Source organism: Mya arenaria, chromosome 15 (genome assembly GCF_026914265.1).
Source record: "Mya arenaria isolate MELC-2E11 chromosome 15, ASM2691426v1".
Classification (NCBI taxonomy): domain Eukaryota; kingdom Metazoa; phylum Mollusca; class Bivalvia; order Myida; family Myidae; genus Mya; species Mya arenaria.
Genome location: NC_069136.1, coordinates 43,052,517 through 43,076,968, shown reverse-complemented (window position 1 = coordinate 43,076,968; position 24,452 = coordinate 43,052,517). Strand labels below are relative to the sequence as shown.

The 24,452-nt window shown below is 32.6% G+C and overlaps 1 protein-coding gene across 1 annotated transcript in view; it reads left to right on the top strand.

Moving 5' to 3' along the window:
* Positions 1-960: 960 nt before the first annotated feature.
* Positions 961-24,452, top strand: part of LOC128220413 (probable G-protein coupled receptor B0563.6) — a 49,069-nt gene continuing 25,577 nt past the window's right edge. Inside the window, exon 1 of the mRNA XM_052928791.1 lies at positions 961-1,162. The gene's annotated coding sequence lies outside the window, so the exon portion shown is untranslated. The remainder of the gene's footprint in view (positions 1,163-24,452) is intronic.

Sequence of the window (24,452 nt, the reverse complement as noted above, 5' to 3'; positions counted from 1 at the left end):
ATATTATTGACGTGTTGATTGTTTAGGGCAATGGGTTATCCTTAAGGCTGTTTCAGTATCATTACCGATGTACTAATATATGAAACATTTTTTTTCAATTGTTCGATTACTTTTTAAATTTTCGAAGAAAATTCGACAGCATAATCGATCGATTGTTTTTGTATATTGATTTGTTTTTCCGCTTTGTTTGTACAATGATGTATTCATTTTCAGACTATATGAAGACAAAGTCTTGAACTTTGAATTTGCAAAGTTGAGCTATGTAAAAATACAGACATTGAATAATTGCATCGTACAAGAGTTTATACGCTTGCGCTTGCTTGAATCAATCGTTTTAAGGTGGTGGTTGTATCTGATTTAATATCACTCAATCATGTAATGGTTGGTTTGACTTTAATCTCCATTGTTTTCAGGTTGCTGGTGGCACCAATGAGACAATTGTTTCGGTTTTTGTAATTATTGATAAATGCTGGGACAAGTGTGAGCATATATTCTAAATTAAATCGCAAGTAAACCGGGTTTATGTTTTAATGTTATGCTACTGAGCTTGTTTCTGTAGCTTTTCGCATAAATATTGCGTCCAAATGAATCAAAATTGTGTTTTACTGAAAGTTTGAAGGCGGTTTTCAATTCCTATATTGATAAAGCTAGTTTGATGTATGTGTAAAATATTTTTTACATTTGTGTTGCTCGTTTAGTTACGTCTGTGCCTTTGAACAAGGTTTATATTTGAATTATTGACAATTTGGCATATCAAAGAAGTCATTTTTTAATATTGTAACACGGAAAAGTCTACAGTACGTAAAAGAATAACGTATGCCTCAAGCAGTATTGGGGAAATTTCTGCTACAAAATATAACAGATCAGCTTTTGCTGGCTGTCGGTTCTGAGTACGAAGGAAGTGATGCTATTGGAAAAGCCTCTGTGGAAATTGTCATGTGACAAGCGACGTAATCGATAACAACTTTCTAGCCGAGATTTCATTAGAACCTCGCACCGGTGGGGGCTCAGTGGCATTTTGCGGGTGACAGTTAACGCCGAACGCTACCGCGCGCTTACCGAGGATAACCGGATATTTCATAAGCACAAACTGATTGACAGTGAAAATGATTTTGATCCTAACTCGTAAATGATTTGATATCGGCGACGGCTTAATTCTGAGGTATGTAAATAATGATTGCCAATGTCCCTCAAACGAAATTTTAAATGCTAAGAGTTTAATTTGATTAAGGAACACTTCTGTTTTTGTATTTTCAATAGGAGTTTTATGATTTTTTAAAATTTAAATATAGTCTGAGCTAGTTATTCTATGTCAGCGTTTTTCTTCTACCAGAATTACTTAAATTGTCAGAAAACTACCTACCAAAGACTTAATGCGAAGCATTTACTAGAAACCAAACTACCTCTATTGCATGCAGTTTGCTTGTATTACACTTACTTCATATCAATATCAAAAGTGTTATTCATTGCTCTGTATAAAGGAGAAGCAGTTCAATTATATATATTGCACACGAAGATAAAGCAAATCCTTTACTTGCATTTTAAATAATCAGGGTGTGATATGAAGGTCAGTTTCAGAAATATATGTTGCAAAATATCTTTTAAGAAAGGATGTGTATATAATGATTATTAACAAGTGATCTGTGATAAATACAGGTATTTGCAAATGTTTGTTAATTGAACGAAAACAGCTTGGAGACACAACTGTAACAAAAGGACGTCTGGTTTATCGTCGTCTTTATTTGACTAAATCTACACCAAAATCGCCCCTTTGTCAACAATGCATGACTGTGTAGCTAAAACTATGTTTACTGAGTTCATTTTTTGAATTATTGTTTGTCTGATACTGTTTTATCTCCTGCTGGAATAATCTACGTTAATGTATGTTCCGATGGGGACCCAGCGGTAATAGCCCCGTTAAACTGCGTCAAAATGCTTTGAATGATGAATTTTCATTTATTATAAGATTGGCCATTACAATTGCAATTACAAGTTTAACAAACAATACTCTAGACATTTATTGAAATAAAACATCAGACGTCTTTTCCGTAAAAGGGACGTTTTTTCAGTCATCATAAATTCAATATTAATCCGCCAAAATTATAAATAATCAATTACTGTTTTATGCGTAGTTTTATTTAAATTATTGAGATAATTAGCCCTATATAACATTATGATGTTTCCATATTTTTAACACGGGTATTTAAAATAACATTTTCAGATAAATATAACACTAATTATCTTTTTTCGTTATCTACAAATTTCGAACTAAGTGTCTTGCATATGACGGCATTTCCCCTCAGAAATAACTGTCGTCGAACTATGTAAAAGTTGTTGTAATCTTTGTTTTGCAAATCTCACAGTCATTTTGAAGTGTTTTTAGCACTTCTTTTATTTTGTTTGCTTAAACCATTGACCGTAGATCAAAGCGAATGACCTAGACATGAAACCCTTAAAATGTACCCAAAAGCATATATTTTTCTTTGAAACTGACATAAATATTGGTCAACATGCGAAACAATTTTGCGCGACCACCATTTGTAACATTAATCATACCAATCTCAAATATGACGAGATGACAGAACCAAACAATATAGCCATTAGCATATTAGCGAGACAAAAATATTGTCGAGGTTGGAGTTATTTCATTTAGGATACATATCGTTTGCCTATTACGGTTTTGTCAGCTTCCGAATTAATTTCAATTTTTCAAAGTAAAACCAGATGCCATGAGAAGTTGAACTATCACACATATTGGGTTCTATCGATGCTCACTCGCTGCTGAAGTGTATTTTATTTATACGTATATTATTAACTGAATACATTATGATAGTGTTACAAGAGGACTACTTCAGTCTTAAGTGTTTTATTTTCTTCTTTAAAACCTCTATTACAGTTTATTGCCATCATATGTAGAAGAAGAAATAAAACAAAACTGAATGCTCTGATACAAATGGAACATTATCCGTTCACATGTGCTATTACAATAATCATGAATGTATTTCTGAACGTGCAAGTTTAAACACATTTATTTCTTCGTCGACGAACTTTAATGTTTGTTATAAAAACATATTTTAGGACTGCCTCTGAGTATATACAACTGTTAATTATTGCACACACTTGAATGTTTCGTTTTGGAAGTGCGGTCATTTGAGTATAGTAGCTTCGAACCAGTATAATCGAACGTATTGCATCAATAAACCTTCAGTACTTGCCGAAGCCTGTCTTTTTCAGGAATAATTAACGTTTCTGATTATGTCTTAAAATCCCGAAGGATCCGAATTCAAGCCAGTAAATACATTAATTTCTTCTGTTTCATCAATTCTAGGCGATTATTATGGATGGTATTGCATCCAGAAGCTACATATTACTGAAACATAAGTCTAGCTATTATAGGTAAACGCGAAATTAGAGAAAATAAATAACGTTTAATCAATGTTTTTCGTGACTACCATAACCGTAATTACATTAATAATATGGTCTAAAAACGTTTTATAAACCAAATGATGTTTGTAAATATAAAAATATAGAAGTAACAAAGTTCTTATTATGTAAAGTAACTCCATATACTGTTTTGCTCAAATTCATGTCATAAAATGTCATTCATGTAATTCATACCAGTGAGGGCCTGATTCAGTAGAGTTTTCATGCTGTTCCGTTATCCCCAAGTAGTATGTTATCACCAATATTCACACCATATTATATTGTTGTTACAGCAATGTTTGTATTTTGAACCCCGTCTAGAAAACGAAATCCTATTGCTAACGCAAAGGATGATTTTGGCGTGTCTAACAATAATTGTCTATGATAAAAACGTATGAAATGTTCCTCATAGAAATGTTTAAACTTTTGTTACGGCTTCTATTGTGAGTATTGAGATTTTAAAGAAGAGAGTCCTTCAAAATGGAACACACTCATGCACATGATTTGTTAAGGGATTTACATAAATACAGTGTTTCGACTGATTACATTGGCGGGAAATTCCACCTTGAATATTAAAGTTTACCTTCGTAGTGATATTATGCATATTCATTTATAGAAAGGCTTTCGTTCGTTAGCTTTTGTTGTGAAACAAGTGAGCGCATTATTTTTTCTTTGCTAAAAAGTTTATCTAAATGAATCTTTGAAGCTAGAAAGGACAGTTGCATAATTATAGGATCGGAACACAGATAACATATTTGACAGACAACGCTTTTCCTAATTTCAGTATGTGTATTCAAAGTATTAAAATTGTCAATGAGTACGCTGCAAGCAACACTTACACACTTTCAGTAACCTTAATTACACTCTTTAGTATAAACCCGTCGTAAAAGACTAACTCAGCATAACTGGCTGATCCTTAGGTCATGAGTTGTCAAAAAATGACCTTATAAGAATATGTACAGCTCACAGTTAGCTTCGTATTTCTTTATGGAAAACCAAAAACAACTAAATTAAAAGATGTAACATTATTGACGAGGGATTCTAAATGATCGTCTTATTCCTCAAATTGCATACGTTTACCCCAATAATGAAGATAAGATTCGTCATTATGCTGAATAGAACGTATTTTCGCATGAAAACGTTTTAATCAACGGAATCATGTTTCCAACAATATATCATAACGCCGTGCTTTCCGCCGAGCTCTGGATAAAATGTAACAATATTACTCTGTTGCGGTGAAAATTAAAGAGCCACAAGGGTTCCGAAACATCCCCCAAGACACAGATTGATGAAATTATCTAATTGTTTTCCATCAATTCTTTTATGTGAATACTTCGCTATTATTGCCTTGTAGACAAGTAGAAAAAATAAGCCCTCATTTACTTAACAAGCTTTTTTATGTGTATCTCATGCAAGAGCTAATCCGGAACCTAATTGCTTAATAACTCTCACATCGAAATAATTTCATATTAAATAAGATTTTACTAATTGTATTGACTACTACTATTTAGGGCAATGTTGAAAAGTTTTAACCGTAGAAATTGGAATCTCAGCTCTAAATAATTGTTCTCATTTTTGTGTTGGGAAAAAGAGGAGACCTAATCGTAGCCAAGGAAAGAGCAACTATTTTATTAAGATTTAAATAGACTCTCAATGTTTCAATGAATTTAATAAAAATACGGAACCCTCAACAGTCAAACGTTTGTTGAGAACACTGTTGTTAAGGCTCTTAAGCGTTTCTTATATTGTTTTATTTAAAAACAAACATTTGTGACTACTTCTCATTTTCAGTACTTATAAAAGGATATTTACAGACAGGTTAACAAAAGCAATCGTTAATAATATAATAGAAATATAATTCTTGAAAACAGATACGATTATGTTTTATAGCAATATGATTTTAAAGCCAATTTATAGCCGTACTTTAAGAATACAATTTCCTGTTCATAAAAGTATATTACCGATGTTATTAGTTCTTCCGTTTCTAAATAATAAAGTCGAGGTTTTTAACTGCCTAGGCGTCTTTGTTGACGGCGTCGATGTACAGCACAAACTGTTCCAAACGTTCAGTCAAACTTGACACGACTAAAACATGTATACAAGGGTCAATAACTCAAATAATTTGTGAATAATGCCCCTTTTTCGATTGTTGAAATATAATATTAATATCAGGATAGTATACAAAACAACAATTCACGGACGGATAATGTTGGTGTTAACGGAATGCTTTAGTCCCGTCTTCGTTGCTTGTTGACTGTTCCAATACATGTTTAACAATGTACTTTTATGACATGTTTGATGTTTGTATAGGCTACATAATGAAACAAGAACAATGCGTTAATTTCATTAAAGGTAAAGGGTACTTAAATGTTCAAAGCATACATTGTGTGTGTCATAACAAATCTACGGCGGTATGCAAGAAATATCAGAAAATGTTTTTTTTGCATACAGGACGTATGTTTCCGATCTTGTGACCAGTACTGGAAAACTCCGTCTTACACCTAAATATAAGATGATTCAATCGCAACAACGCGCCAATTATTATTTATTTTATTGTATGGTCAATGAAAAGTATATTATGCAAAATCAATAAAGCGCAATCAGAAATATAAGTATGCAAGAATTTCAATTAAAATAGAAAATAAAGTATCGTAAAATCGCGATTTTTAGAGGAACTATTTGACGTCAAAAGTGTTTTAAATCACTGCGCTTTATTAAGTCAGTAAACAACTTCGCGCGTGCTTATTTGTGAAATGTACAAAAGTGCGTTTTGTACCTCAATTTTTCTACAAATTGATATCAGCCATGTTTTTCGGTCCGGATCGAAAATCCGACCTCCGGGCACACTATGTGGCCGGTAACTCAGCAAGCCACATAACCGTCTTACGCGCGTGCCCTCGGGTCGGATTCTTCGATCCATACCGCAAACACATGATAGATATTTATAATCTTCTGTGATGTACAGGATTTTTTTCAGACAAGGGTCAGATAAAGATACGCGTATAGATATTGACTTAAATAAACACAAAATCACAAACAAGAAACATAGAACAGCACAGTGCATAAATATTAATGTAGTAAACTGTAAATTTACTGGGGGTTTAAACCAGTTTATGTGTACAAACCTCACTCTTATCCCAACAATCCCTAATAAAGATAAAATGCAAGAGGTAAATCTTATCAAAGTATGCATTAACTTGAGGAAACTTATCAATAAAACAAATAATAATAAATAAAACGAAAATATAAACCCCAAGTACTTCTATGATTAGTGATCCCAACACTATCTGCAGACGGAGGAAAACAATTCAGAGCACCTAATGCAAATATTTTTCAAAGATACGATGCAGTCATCGTTAGAAACCAAAAATATCACACACAGTCTGCCTTATAAAATAAAAGGTTTAAAACTGTGTGATCATAGAGTTTCATAATAAAAAGCATCATTGTATTAAAACTGGGAACAAATAAAAAAAAACATTATCAAAAATAAAAGCGACTTGTATATGCTATTCTCTCCTTCCAAATGATTTGAAAAAGTAAAGTATTTGAAGAAAATAAAGTCACAGCCAAAACACTCGGAAGCAGTGAACACGTGTTGGCCAAAAAAGGTTTCAAAGATAACATGAATTAGCAAATTCTTCATAAAAATCAAAGCACTGAAAGTTTAGTTATGAAAGGATGCTATATTCAACCCAATATTTTGTTTCAGGTATCATCTTCAAAAACAAGAACTGCGTCAATAATAAAACATGATTTTTTTCCATTTTTTCCGGATTACTTAACTAAGTAGTGTTTTTCGCAAAAAGTAAGATTAATTATAAACGAACATTTTAGAAATTCATCCTTCATGATATTGTAACCTCTAAGTCAGTTTATTTTAAATATTCACTTTCAACATTTTTTATCTCAGCACGTTACAAATGTTAGGGTTGCTTTGCCGAAACTCTCGAAATTATACATACGTTCTGTTTACTCGAAGGGTTTGCCACTTGTCCTCCTATCGCGCCATTCCGATTGATGCAGGTGCCTTACTAATCATTTCCATGGTTACGTATTGCTCTCTCCCGAACCCAGCCACATACCACATATGCTCACTAAGTAAAAGAGGCAGGTGACAAAGCCAACAATCGCCCTCAGCTTCAAAACATAGTTTGTGTTATATAATGCCGACAATGTAATACAAACACAAAATACACACCAATGCTGGTTATTCAAGATCATCGCCTTACTACTATTGCGTAAAAAGAACTGGAAACAAACGGAACAGATTGTTTATTTAAACAAGAAACTGTTAACTTGCTCAAATGTTAAACTTATGACAAAAGTAGCTTTATTTGTGGAACATTTAATACGTTACGTCAGTCACCCTGTTTAAATTTCACTTATTTTTTTTGGAGTAATTTAATTTAGAATACATATCGTTTGCCTTTAATTGTTTTGACAGATTCAGAATACTCAAAGAAAAAACCAGATGTCACGAGGAGTTGAGTTAGCAAACTCATTGTGCCATGTGGATTCTCACTCGCTGCTAACGTGTTTTGTATTTAAACGTATAATAGTCACTTCATACATTTTGATAGTGCCATGAGGGAAGTAGTTCAGTCTAAAGTGTTTTATTGTCTTCTGTAAAAATTCAATCACAGTTTATAGCCATTTTGCGTCGGAAACGAAATAAAACTGAATGTATTGATACAAATGGAACAAAATCGGTTCATAATGAGCAACTAACATGCACATCAATGTATTTCAGCACGTGCAAATTCAAACAATGTTCTTTGTCGACGAACTTTGATGTTTGTTATAAAACACATTTTGGTGCTTCCTCTGAGTGTAAACAACCGCTAACCACTGCAAGCACTTAACTGTTTCGAAGCTTATTCGGATAGAGTTGTCTCGAGCCAATCTAATTAAACTCATAGCCACGCTAAACCCTCTTGCACCGGGTGAGGCGTTTTGTTTTTGTCTGCAATAACTTACATTTTTATTATATTTTTCGACAATCAAAAGGATCTGATTTCAAGCCACTTAATACATTAGTGTCCACTGCTTAATCAATTCTAGGCGATTATTATAGACGGTTTAGCATTAAGAAGCTAGATATAACTGAAACATAAGTCTAGCTTTTAGAAGTAAACGCGATATCTGATAGAAAGAATATCTTTTGATCAATGGTTATACCATAACTGTATGTTGACATAAATATTATGTCCTAAAAAAGTACGTTTTATAAACCAACGATGTTGGCAAGGTTTTGTAAATATTTAAATAATTAGAAGTTACAAAGTTATTATAATTCAAAGTCACTTCATATACTGTTTAGCTTGAATTCATGTCATACAATGTCATTTATGTACTTCATAATAACGAGGGCCTGATTCAGTCAAATTGTCATGCTATTCTGTTATCACCAAGTAGTATTATATATCACCAGTATTCACACTACGCAATATTGTTGTTACGGCGATGTTCGTATTTCGATCCCCGTCCAGAAAACGAAATCCTCTTGCTAACGCAAACGATAAATTTGGCGTTTCTAACCATATTTGTCTATGATAAAAACGTAATGAATGTTATTTTTAGAAGTGTTTACAGTTTAACCCGGTGTCTATTATGAATATTTAGATTTTAAAGAAGACAGTCCTACAAAATGGAACACACTTTTTATCTATAGAAGGGCTTTCGTACGTTATAGTGAGCGGCATTATTTTTTCTCCGCTATAACGTTTATTTAAATGAATATTCGAAGCTAGAAATGTCAAGTGCCATTCTCGAATCGGAACTCAGATCACATATTTTAAAGACAATCTTTTACACAATATGCGTATTCAAAGCATTAAAACTGTCGATGAGTAAATGTAAACCACACAAATGTACTAACTCGACATAACTGGCTGAACCGCAGGTAATCAGTTTCCAAATAGTATCCTTACAATACAGTATAAACAGCCCACAGATAGCTCGGTGTATATATCTGGGACAGCAAAAACAACTAAATTTAAAGTCGTAACATTATTCAAGAGGAATTCGAAATGTTCGTCTAATGCCCTTAACTGCATTCGTTATCTCAGTATACTCGTCATTATGCTAAATCGAACGTACTTTCGCATGACTACGTTGATGTCAACGGAATCTTGTTCCCAACAATATATCATGACGCCGTGCTTTCCTCCGAGCTCTGGATAAAATATAACAATATTACTCTGTTGCGGTGAAAATAAAAAAAGCCACAAGAGTTCCGAAACTTCCCCCAAGACACAGATTGATGAAATTATCTAAATGTTTTCCATCAATTATTTTATGTAAGAACATCCCTGTTATTGAATTGCAGACAGGTAGAAATAGATAAGCCCTCATTTACGTAACAACTTGTTTATTTATATCTCATAAGAGAGCTTATCCGTAACCTAATTGCTTAATATCCCCCCACATTGACTTCATTTGATAATAAATCAGATTGTACTGATTGTATTGGTAACTATTTTTAATCTACTCCTATTTTTTGTATTATTGCATTAAGTACATTGTTGAAAAGTTCAAGTTGTAGAAATTGGAAAATATCTACCTGTGACAGGGTAGGAAACTCAAATGCAATTATATTATCTTATTATTGTGTATAAGACTTATTTAAAAATAATAAACACAGTTGCAGCCAATGTAAAAGCAACTGCTTTTTTAAAGTAGAAAAAACTCCCAATGTATTAATGTTTGACCTAAATATTGACTCAATTCTTATTTATATTAAGTATTTTACACAACAAATGGTTTTTGATAATTAAAACACTTGGCTTGATGCATCAGGCTGATGAGTGAAGGCGCTAGAATAATTATCGCTGTCAATAAAAACGCACTATAATTATAAAAACATGAGAAAGAACAAACGGCGACATGCCTAGTGCCCGATTATTTAATGATAACGACTTAAATTAGTCGTAACGACAACACAAATTAACACATTATTGATTAAGGTATGTAATTAAAAAAAAGAAACTCTCAATAGTCCAACGTTTGTTGAGAACACTATTGTTAAGGCTCTTAGGCGTTTTTTTTTCTATTCTAAAAGGCATTCGTGACTGCTTGTCATTTTACGGTACTTATAAAAGGATATTCACGGACAGGTTAATAAAAGTCATCGTTAATAATATGATAGATATCATTATTGAAAAACAGATCAGATTGGATTTCATAACGATATGATTTTATAGCCACTGATAGGTGATAGGAAAGATTGGGTGTATAGTCATCAAGCATCAGTGTTAGTGTTATATCTGCGACATACATGTTCTGCTATTTGACTTTGCCAGGAAATAATGCATCGTAACATGAGAAAGCTACGGTGGTATGTAAGAGAGATCAGAAACCGTTTCTTCTTTGATGGACATAAACTGTTTCAGACACAGCTCATATTATAGATACGCGTACTGATATTGACTTCATTAATTTATATATTTCATGTCTGTTCATCGTGACTCTTTTGGTTAAGGAGAAATGTAGGATCGCTTAATAATTATTCCTAGATGTTTGGTAATGGCTCGTATATAACGCTTTACAACTTAGGTACAGTTGGTCGAATCAAGAGGACACCAGATATAAACCAATATACGCGTACGCAGGCAAACAAAGACGTCACAATTCAGGCAATATTTGAATCGTCACTGTTCTCCTATCTATGTATGCTTCAAATTGAAGCCTCTAACTGCATCCATCATTACAAATGAACTAATTCAATGTTCCTGATTACTTAACTAAGTTTAGTTTTATTCCGCAAACAGAAGCAGATAAATGATTATAGTATATTTTAGAAATGCATCCTTCATTGTATTGTAACCTCTTAGTCATTTTATTAAAAATATTTACTTTCAACATTATTGTCTCAGTCTGTTACAAATTTAAGCCGTGCTTTGCCAAAACTGTATGTACATACATTTTGTTCTTCTGGAAGGAATTGCTTCATGTCCCCCAATATCGCCTTTCGGATTACTGCAGGTGCCTTATTAATTATTTCCATGGTAACGTATTGCTCTCTCCGATACCCAGCTACATACCATATGTGTTCATTACAAAGTGTGTTATGTGATGGCGACAATGTTACAAAAACACAAAAAAGACACCAATGGTGTTTATTCTAGATCATCGCCCTAGTATAACCGCGTAGCGTAAAAAGAACAGAAAACAAACGGAACAGACTGTTTATTTGAACAATGAACATTTAACTGGCACATATGTAAAACTTATGATAAAAGTTGTTTTAATTTGTGAAACATTTAATACTTTTCGTTAGTCAATCTGTTTTAATTTCACTCATTTTGTTTGAAGTAATTTATTTTAGAATGCACATCGTTTACCAATTACGGTTTTAATAGATTCCGAAGAAATTGTAAGGTTCCATAGTATAAGCAGATGCCAGGAGAAGTTGAACTATTACACAAATTGTGTTCTGTCGATTCTCACTCGCTGCTTAAGTGTACTGTATTTATACGTATTATATCCACTTAATAAATTTTGATAGTGTTATGACTGTTGTACTTCAGAGTTAAGTGTATTTTCTCTTCTATAAAAATTATTTTATTGCCATCTTGCGTAAGAAACGAAATAAAACTTCAAATATGTGTTTTCGATAAATGTTTCTAATGTCAGTTTTGGAAAAAGCTATTATTCGGATAGAGTTGTCTCGTACCAGTATAATTAAACGCATTACTACAATTACCGCTCTTGCACCCCAAAGCGGTCTTTTATTTTCAGGAATAACTAACGTTTCTGATTATGTCCAACAATCCCGAAGGATCCGAATTCAAGCCTCTAAATACATTAGGTGTCTACTGCTTATTCAAAACACAGTATTGCATTCAAAAACTACATATAACTGAAACATAAGTCTAGCTATAAGAAGTAAACGCGAAATCTGAGAGAATTAATATCTTTTGATCAATCTTTATTCCCTACTTTATTTTTGCATTAATATTATTTTATAAAAAAGTACGTGTTATAACCAAAAATATATTGGTACAGTTTTGTTAATATTTAAAAAATAGATGTAACAAAGTCGTTATTATTTAAAGTAATTTCATTGACTGCTGAGCTTGAATTTGAATTCGTTTCATACAATTTCATTCATGAAATTTATATTAAGGAGGGCCTTATTTAACTAAAAGGTTCATGTTCATGTTTTCACCAAGTAGTATTATAAATACTGTGTAAACGGATTTACACCAATACAATGTTTCGCCTGCTGACATTAGCGGGAGATTCCACCTTGAATAGTTAATTTCATAGTCGTGATGATATTATGCATATTTATTTATAGAAGGGCTTTCGTTCGTCATTTTTTGTTGCGAAACAAGTGAGCGGCATTATTTTTTTTCTCAACGAAAACGTTGATCTAAATGAATCTTTGAAGCTAGAAAGGTCAGTTGCATAATTGCATGATCGGAACTCAGATACCACATTTGACAGACAATGCTTTTCATAATTCCAATATCCGCATTTATAGTATAAACGCTGTCGATGAGGAAGGTGCTAACTACATAACTGCTCCTCCAGTTAGCTGATTTTCGATCTTTAGTATAATACCGTCGTAAAAGACTTCCTCAGCTTAAAACCACACCTATGTACTTTCAGTAAGCTGAATAACGACCTTAAGTAACACCTTAACCGTCGTACAAGACATACGCAGCATAACTAGCTGATCCTCAGATAATGAGTTGTCAAATAATAACCTTACAATATAATATATACAGCTCGCAGTTAGCTCAGTATTTCTCTCAGGAACACCAAAAACAACTAAATTTAAAGATGTAACATTATTCAAGAGGGATTCGAAATGTTCGTATAATGCCTTAATTGCATACGCTATCTCAGTAATTAATATACGCAATTTGCTGAATGGAACGTATTTTCGCGTGACTACGCTGTAATCAACGGACTCTTCTTTCCAACAGTATATCATAACGCCGTGCTTTTCTCCGAGCTCTGGATAAAATGGAACAATATTACTCTGTTGCAGTGACAATGAAAGAGCCACAAGGGTTCCGAAACTTCTCCCAAGACACAGATTGATGAAATTATCTAATTGTTTTCCATCAATTCTTTTATGTGAATACCTCGCTATTATTGACTTGCAAACAAGTAGAAAAAATAAGCCCTCATTTACATAACAACCTTTTTTATGTATATTTCATTCAAGAGCTAATCCAGAAGCTATTTGCTTAAAATCCCCCACATCGACTTCATTTGATAATAAATAAGATTGTACGGATTATATTGGTAACTATTTGTCCATCCACTTTATTTTCTCTAATGTTGCATTAAAGTAAATGTTGGAAAGTTTTTGTCGTAGATATTGGCAAATTTATATCTGTAGAAGGGTAGGAAACTCAACTCTTAATAAGTTATCGATTTTTTTGGATTAAAATGGACGCCCAATATTTAATGTTTGACCTAGAGATTCACTCGATTCTTATGAATACTAGTCTTTAACACAACAAAAGTCCTGTGATAATAACAACACTTAGCTTTATGATGCAGGCAGATGATAAAAGGCGATAGAATAATTAATGATGTAAATAAAAATGCACTATAATTATAAATATTAGAAATAACAAACAGAGACATGCATTGTAGCCAATTATTTGATGATAACGATTTAATTCAATTGTTACGACAGCACACATATTCACTTTATTGATTAGGATATTTAATTAAGAATGCATATCGTTTGCCTTTTACTGCTTTGACACATCCCGAATACAAATCAAGAACACAAGGTTAACCAGATGCCATGAATTGAACTATCACACATATTGTGTTTTATCGATTCTCGCTCGCTGCTGAAATGTACTATAATTATATGATTGTATTATATTCACTTATTACATTTAGATCTTGTTATAATGGGAGTAATTTAGTCTTCATGTTAAAGTTTCTTCTGTAAAAGCTCTAGAGTTTATAGCCATTTTGCGTAAATAACGAAATAAACCTGAATGCATTGATACAAATGGAACAATATACGTTCATAACGAGAAATTAAGATGCACATTAATGTATTTCAGAACGTGTACGTTTATACAATTATTTATTATTATTATTTATTACAATTCATGTTCATGTTATTCTGTTACCACCAAGTAGTATAATACCGTCAGGCCAGTATTAACAATGTCTACATGATATAGTTGCAACAGCGACGTTCGTATTCTCAAACCCCTTCTAGAAAACGAAATCCTCTTGCTCACGCAAACGATGAATTTGGCGAGTCTAACTATAACTGTCTATGATATAAACGTAAGAAATGTTCATTACAGAATGTTTAAGCCGGCGTCTATTGTGAATATTTAGATTTTAAAGAAGAGAGTCCTTCAAAATGGAACACACTTATACACATGATGTGTAGACGGATTTACACCAATACAAAGTTTCGTCTAGTTACATTAGCAGGAGATTCCACCTTGAATAGTAAAGTTTATATTGGTGATGATATTATGCATATTTATTCATAGAACGGCTTCCGTTTGTCATCTTTTGTTGCAAAATAAAAAAGTGGCATTATATTTTCTCAGCGAAAACGTTTATCTAAATGAATCTTTGTAGCTAGAAAAGCCAGATGCATAACTTTAGGATCGGATCTCAGATCACACATTTATTACAAAATTAATTTATAACCTTAGTATGAGTACTTCAAGTATTCAAACAGTCTGCTGCAAACCACACCTATGTACTTTCAGTAAGTTTAATTAAGATCTTTAGTACATCCTCGTCGAACAAGATTATATCATCCTTACTGGCTGATCCTCAGGTAATGAGTTGACAAATAATAACTTTACCATATTATAAATACTGCTCACAGTTAGCTCAGTTTTTCTCTCTGGACCAGTCAAAACAACTAAATTTTAAGATGTAACAATATTCAAAAGGGATCGAAATGTCTTTGAGATTTTCCTTAATTACATACGTTATCCCAATAATAAATATAAGTAGTACTATCGTAATTATGCTGAATTGAACGTATATTCGAGTGACTACGTTGTAATCACGGACTCTTGTTTCAAATAATATATCATAAAGCCGTGCTTTTCTCTGAGCTCTGGATAAAATAAAACAATATTACTCTGTTGCGGTGAAAATGTAAGAGTCACGGGGGTTCCGAAACTTCCCTCAATACACAGATTATCTAATTGTTTTCCATGAATTATTTTATGGAAACACTTCGCTATAATTGACTTGCAAACAAGTAGATTTTCTTTATTTACTTTACAACCCTGTTTATGTATAATTCACACGAGAGCTTATCCAGAACCTATTTGCTTAATATCCCCCGAGTTTCATCCAATAATAAATAAGATTGAACCGATTATATTGGTTAGTTTTTTTCATTCACAATTTTGTCGTATAAATTAGCAAATTTCTACCTGTAATGAGTAGAAAACTCAACTCTAAATAAGTCTTATTTTTGTTTTAAGAACAAGAATAGACGTAATAGCAGCTTAGAACAATTGCTATTATTTAGATTAAAATAGACTCCCATTGAGTTAATGTTTGACCAAAAATTTAAAACGATTCTTATGAATACTAGTCTATAACACAACAAGGTTTGGCGATGATTACAAAACTTAGCTCGATGCTAAAGGCAGATGATCAAAGGCGCTAGAATGATAAATGTTGTCTAAAAATTGCACTATAATTATATAACATAGAAAGAACAAACAAGGACATGCCTAGTAGCCAATTACTTGATGATAACGAATTAATTCAATCATAACGACAACACACATAAGCACTTTATTGATTAAGGAATTTAATTAAAATACGGAACCCTCAATAGTCAAACGTTTGTTGAGGACACTTTTGTTAAGGTTCTTGGAGCTTTTTTTTTCAATTCTAAAAACATTCGTGACTGATTGTCATTTTACAGTACTTATAAAAAATATTCACGGACAGGTTAATAAAAGCCATTGTTATAAATGAAATGGAAATATAATTCTTGGTAAGCGATAAGATTAAGTTTCATAACAATATGATTGATCACCACTGAAGGCGCTTTAAGGAACACAATTTCCTTTTCACAAAAGTATATCACCGATGTTATTAGTTTTTTCGTTTAATTAATGAAGTCGTGGTTTTGTCATTGCCTAGGCGTCGTTGTTGAAGATGTCGAAGTACTGCAAAGGCCATATCAAATATTCAATCAAATTTGGTTAATATGTTGCAAGACACAACATAAATACAAATAGAAGGGCCCATAACTCAAATATTTGTTGAGTTATGCCTCTTCTTCGATTGTTACATTTTGATATTTACCTTAGGAAAGTACACACAACAGCAATTCACGAACGGATTATGTTGTTGTTAACAAAATGCTTTAGCCCCGCCTTGCCGCTTGTTGGCTGTTCCAAAACAGGTTTAACAATGTACTTTAAAAGCTTTTTGATGTTTCCAAAGGCTACATATTAAAACAAGAACGATACTTAAATTCCATTAAAGGTAAAGGGTTGTTAAATCTTCAAAGGAAAGATTGGGTGTATAATCATCAAGCATCAGTGATAGTGCTATATTTACGACATAAAGTATCTGCTAGTTGACTTATCCAGGAAATATTGCATCGTAACATGAGAAAACTACGTTGGTATGTAAGAGAGATCATAAACTGTTTCTTCTTTGATGGACATAAACTGTTTCAGATACAGCTCAGATAATAGATACGCGTACTTATATTGACTAAATTAATTTATATATTTCATGTCTGTTCATCATAACGTTTTAGTTAAGGAAAAAAGAAGGACCGCTTTATAATTATTCCTAGATGTTTGGTAATGACTCATATATAACGCTCTACAACATAGGTACAGTTGGTCGAATCAAGAGGACACCATACATGAAGCCTCTAACTGCGTCCATCATAACAAATGAACTTATTGAATGTTCCGGATAACTTAACTAAGATAAGTTTATTCCACAAACAAAAACAAATAAATGATAATAGTATATTTAAGAAATTCATCCGTCATTTTACTGTAACCTCTTAGTCATTTTATAATAAGTATTTACTTTCAACACAATTGCCTCAGTCTGTTACAAATGTAAGTAGTGCTTTGCCGAAACTCTCGAAAATGTACATAAATTCTGTTCTTCTGGAAGGGTTTGCCTCATGTCCCCCTATCTCGCCTTTTGGATTACTGCAGGTGTCTTACTAATCATTCCCATGGTAACGTATTGCTTTCTCCGATACCCAGCTACACACCATTTGTGTTCACTAAGTAAAGGCGGCTTGTGACAAATCGAACAGTTAGCCATAGCTTCATTAGATGGTGTGTTATGTGATGGCGACAATGTTACAAAAACACGAAAACAAAAAGCCAATGGTGTTTATTCTAGATCATCGCCCTAGTATTACTGCTTAGCGTAAAAAGAACAGAAAACAAACGGAACAAACTGTTTATTTAAACAAGGAACATATAACTGGCACATATGTAAAACTTATGATAAATGTAGCTTTATTTGTGAAACATTTAATACGTTACGTCAATCAATCTGTTTTAATTTCACTCATTTTGTTTGAAGTAATTTATTTTGGAATTCACATCTTTTGCCTATTACGGTTTTAATAGATTCCGAATAAATCTTAAGGTTTCAAAGTATAAGCAGATGCCAGGAGAGTTAAACTATTACACAAATTGTGTTCTATCGATTCTCACTCGCTGCTTAAGTGTACTGTATTTATACGTATTAGATCCACTTAATAAATTTTGATAGTGTTATGACTGTTGTACTTCAGAGTTAAGTGTATTTTCTCTTCTTTAAAAATTATTTTATTGCTATCTTGCGTAAGAAACGAAATAAAACTTCAAATATGTGTTTTCGATAAATGTTTCTAATGTAAGTTTTGGAAAAAGCTATTATTCGGATAGAGTTGTCTCGTACCAGTATAATTAAACGCATAACTACAATTACCGCTCTTGCACCCCAAAGATCCACTCAATAAATTTGGATAGTGTAATGAGGGGAGTACTTCAGTCTTTAGTGTTTTTCTCTCCTGTAAAAATTCTTTTATTGCCATCTTGTGTTAGAAATTAAATGAAACTGAATGCATTGATACAAATGGAAAACTACACGTGCATAACGAGTAACAAACATGCACATTAATGTATTTCATAACGTGCAATTTTAAACAATTATTTTCTTCTTGGACGATCTTAAATATTTGTAATAAAACACACTTTGGTGCTTCCTCTGAGTGTATACAACTGCTAATCATTGCAAGCACCTAACGGTTTCGAATATGTGTTTTCGATAAATGTTTCTAATGTAGGTTTTGGAAAAAGCTATTATTCGGATAGAGTTGTCTCGTACTAGTATAATTAAACGCTTTACTACAATTACCGCTCTTGCAACCCAAAGCGGTCTTTTATTTTCAGGAATAACTAACGTTTCTGATTATGTCCAACAATCCCGAAGGATCCGAATTCAAGCCTCTAAATATATTAGGTGTCTACTGCTTAATCAAAACACGGTATTGCATTCAAAAGCTTCATATAACTGAGACATAAGTCTAGCTATTAGAAGTAAACGCGAAATCTGAGAGAATTAATATCTTTTGATCAATCTTTATTCCCTACTTTTTTGCATTAATATTATGTTATCAAAAAGTACGTGATATAACCAAAATGTTGGTACAGTTTTGTTAATATTTAAAAAAATAGATGTAACATAGTTGTTATAATTTAAAGTAATTTTATTGACTATTGAGCTTGAATTTGAATTCATTTCATACAATATCAGTCAATTATAGCGCCAGTATTCACAATACATTTTATTGTTGTTACAGTGACATTCGTATTTTCGAACCCCGTCTAGAAAAAGAACTCCTCTTGCTCACGCAAAGGATGCATTTGACGTGTCTAACCATAATTGTCTATGATAAAAACGTAAGAAAAGTTCTGCATAGAAATGTTTTAGCCGGCGTCTATTGTGAATATTATGAATTTTAAAAAAGAGCCCTTCTTTTGGTACACACTAATAAACATGATGTGTAAACGGATTTAGACCAATACAATGTTTCGTCTGCTTACATTAGCGGGAGATTCCACCTTGAATGGTAAAGTTTACAGTCGTGATGATATTATGCATATTAATTCATAAAAGGGCTTTCGTTCGTCATCTTTTGTTGTGAAATGAATCTTTCAGGGTAGAAAGGTCAGTTGCATAATTGTATGGTCGGAACTCAGATACAACATTTGACAGACAATGTTTTTCATAATTTCAATATCCGCATTTATAGTATAAAAACTGTCGATGAGGACGCTGCAAACCACATAACTGCTTCTTCAAGTAAGCTGATTTTCGATCTTTAGTATTATTTCGTCGTACAAGACTTCATTAGCTGTAAACCACACGTATGTACTTTCAGTTAGCTCAATAATGATCTTAAGTAACACCTTAACCGTCGTACAAGACTTACTCGGCATAACTGGCTGAGCCTCAGATAATGAGTTGTCAAATAATAACATTACAAAATAATATATATATAGCTCACAGTTAGCTCAGTATTTCACTCTGGAACACCCAAAACAACTTAATTTAAAGATGTAACATTATTCAGAAAGGATTCGAAATGTTTGTATGACGCCTTAATTGCATACGCTATCTCAGTAATTAATATACGCAGTTTGATTAATGGAACGTATTTTCGCAAGAATACGCTGTAATCAACCGAATCTTGTTACCAACAATATATCATAACGCCGTGCTTTTCTCCGAACGCTGGAAAAAATGGAACAGTATTACTCTGTTGCGGTGAAAATGAAAGAGCCACAAGGGTTCCGAAACTTCTCCCAAGACACAGATTGATGAAATTATCTAATTGTTTTCCATCAATTCTTTTATGTGAATAGCTCGCTATTATTGACTTGCAAACAAGTAGAAAAAAGCCCTCATTTACGTAACAAACAATTTTATGTTTATTTCATTCAAGAGCTAATCCAGAATCTATTTGCTTAATATCCCACATCGACTTTATTTGATAATAAATAAGGTTGTACGGATTGTATTGGCAACTTTTTTTCCATCTACTTTCTTTTTTCTAATGTTGCATTAAGGGCAATGTTGGAAAGTTTTTGTCGTAGAAATTGGCACATTTATATCTGTAGAAGGGTAGGAAACTCAACTCTTAATAATTTATCTATTTTTTAGATTAAAATGGACGCCCAATATTTAATGTTTGACTTATAAATTCACTCGATCCTCATGAATACTTGTCTTTAACACAACAATTGCGCTGTGATAATAACAGCACTTAGCTTGATGACGCGGGTAGATGATAAAAGGCGTTAGAAAAATTAATGTTGTAAATGAAAATGCACTATAAATTAGAAATAACAAACAGGGACATGCCTTGAAGCAAATCATTTAATGATAACGATTTAATTCAATTGTTACGACAGCACACAAATTCACTTTATTATTAGGATATTTAATTAAGAAAGCATATCGTTTGCCTTTAACTGCTTTGACACATTCCGAATACATTTCAAGGACTCGAGGTAATCCGGACGCCATGAGAAGTTGAACTATCACACATATTGTGTTTTATCGATTCTCGCTGGCTGCTGAAATGTACTATATTTATATGTATTGTATTCACTTATTACATTAAGATCTTGTTATAATGGGAGTAATTTAGTCTTTACGTCAAATTTTCTTCTGTAAAAGCTCTAGAGTGTATAGCCATCTTGCGTAAATAACGGAATAAACCTGAATGCATTGATACTAATTGAACAATTTACTTCATAACGAGTAACTAATATGGACATTTATGTATTTCAGAACATGTACGTTTATACAATTATTTATTATTATTATTTTTACAGTTGATGTTCATGTTATTCTGCTACCACCAAGAAGTATATAAAGTTTTAACGGTGTCAATTGTAAATATTTAGATTGATAAAAATGAATCCTTCCTTTGTTACACACGAATAAACTTGATGTGTAAACGGACTTACACCAATACAAAGTTTCGTCTACTTACATTAGCGGGAGGAGATTCCACTTTGAAAAGTAAAGTTTATGGTCGTGATGATATTTTGCATATTTATTCAAAGAAGAGATTTCGTTCGTCATCTTTTGTTGCGAAACAAGTGAGCTGCATTAGTTTTTCTCAGCAAAAACTTTTATCGCATTAATCTGTGAAGCTAGAAAAGCCAGACGCATAATTTTAGGATCGGCTCTCAGATCACACATTTATTACAAAAAATAATTCATAACCTCAATATGCGTATTCAAAGTATTCAAACAGTTCATACGTCCGCTGCAAACCACACATATGTACTTTCAGAAAGTTCAATTAAGATCTTTAGTATAGCCTCGTCGAACAAGATTAACTTATCCTCAGGTAATGAGTTGACAAACAATTACTTTACCATACAATATATACTACTCACAGTTAGCTCAGTTTTTCTCTCTGGACCAGTCAAAACAACTAAATTAAAAGATGTAACAATATTCAAAAGGGATCGAAATGTCTTTTACATTTTTCTTAATTACATACGTTATCACAATATGGATATAAGTAGTATAATCGAAACTAAGCTGAATGGAACGTTTTTTTCGCGTGACTACGCTGTAATAAACGGAATCTTGTTTCAAACAATATATCATAACGCCGTGCTTTTCTCCGAGCTCTGGATAAAATTAAACAATATTACTCTGTTGCGTTGAAAATGTAAAAGTCACGGGGGTTCCCGAAACTTCCCTCAAGACACAGATTATCTCACTGTTTCCATCAATTCTTTTATGTTAACACTTCGCTATTATTGACTTGCAAACAAGTAGAAAAAAAAATCATTTACGTTACAAACCATTTTATCTATAATTCATACGAGAGCTTATCCAGAACCTATTTGCTTAATATCCCCCGAGATTCATTCAATAATAAATAAGATTGAACTGATTATATTGGTTAGTATTTTTTCATTCAGTTTATTTTCTGTAATGTTGAATTAAGGGCAATGTTGTAAAGATTGTGTCGTATAAATTGGCAAATTCCTACCTGTAAGAGTAAAAAACTCAACTCTGAATAAGTGGTCTTATTTTTGTTTTAAGAACAGCCATGAAAAAATGCCTATTATTTAGATTAAAATAGAATTCCAATGATTGAATGTTTGACCAAAACTTTACACGATTCTGATGAATACTTGTTTTTAACACAACAAAGGTTTTGCGATGATTACATAACTTAGCTTGATGCTAAAGGCAGATGATAAAAGGCGATAGAAAATTTAATGTGGACAATAAACATGCACTATAATCATAAAAACGAGGGACATGCCTAGTAGCCAATTACTTGATGATAACGAATTAATTCAATCGTAACGACAACACACATAAGCAGGTTATTGATTAAGGAATTTAATTAAAATACGGAACCCTCAATAGTCAAACTTTTGTTGAGGACACTTTTGTTCAGATTGTTAGTGGGTGTTTTTTTTTTCAATTCTTAAAACATTCGTGACTGATTGTCATTTAACAGTACTTATAAAAGTATATTCACGGACAAGTTAATAAAAGCAATCGTTATTAATGTAATTGAAATATAATTCTTGGTAATAAGATAAAGTTTCATAACAATATGTTTTGATAGCCACTGATAGGCGCCCTTAAAGAATACAATTTCCTGTTCACAAAAGTATATCACCAATGTTATTAGTTGTTCCGTTTAAAATTAATATAGTCGTGATTACCTTGGCATCGTTATTGACGGCGTCGAAGTGCAGCAAAAGTCATTTCAAATGTTCTATCAAATTTGGTTTATATTTTGCCGTGGTTTTGTCATTGCCTAGGCGTCGTTGTTGACGGCGACTAAGTACTAAAAAAGCTACTTCAAACGTTCAATCAAATTTGGTTAATATGTTGCAAGACACAACAGAAACATAAAAAGAAGGGCACATTACTCAAATAATTGTTAATTCATGCCTCTTCTTCGATTGTTAAATTTTGATATTAACCTAAGGATAAAACACACAACAACAATTCAGGGACGGATTGTGCTGTTGTTAACGAAATGCTTTAGCCCCGCCTTTGCCGCTTGTTGACTGTTTCAAAACAGGTTTAACAATGTACTTTAAAAAGCTGTTTGATGTTTCCATAGGCTACATATTAAAACAAGAATAATGCTTATTTTCATTAAAGGTAAAGGGTTGTTAAATCTTTAATGGAAAGGTTGTGTGTATAATTATCCAGCATCAGTGATAGTGCTATATTTACGACATAAAGTATCTGCTAGTTGACTTATCCAGGAAATATTGCATCGTAACATGAGAAAGTTACAGTTGTATGAAGAGAGGTCTGAAACTGTTTCTACTTTGATTGACATTAACTGTTTAAGACACAGCTCAGATTATAGATACGCGAACTGATATTGACTTCATTAATTTATATATTGTATAATATCTATTCATCACGACTCAGATACAAAGAACATAAATCAAACGGAATAAACGCGAGCGTCTTTTTCAACAAGATACTGTTAACTTGCACTCATATTAAACCAATGTCAAAAGTAGCTTTATTGTGAATCATTTAAAACGAAGTGTCGGTCAACTAGTGTAAATTTCTCTCATTTTGTTTAAATAGAGCAAATCATTTCCTCATATCGTGTGCAGCATTCTTCTACGTTATGTTTGCACGAGGCACAGTGTTTGTATTCTGACACTTCACTGTATATCACTTTTATTCTGTGTGTTTTTTGTTAAATAACTCACTCTTGTACATAGTCAGAGACATATTTAATACATATACGCCTTCCTCTGAAATACACTCGGATATTTCCATTGTTTCCATGTTGTCCATTATACAATGAGTCAATACGTATACACATTACGCTGTATCCTTGGCGCATTCCATCGGCTGTAAGCTTATTGATTATATAATTGTTCTTCTACCATTGTTATGTTGGTATGTACAGAGCGAATTACACTCCGGGGTATCCTTTCCCTTCCTTAGTTCTAATTTCAAAAGCATTCACCTAATTTAATCTGAAG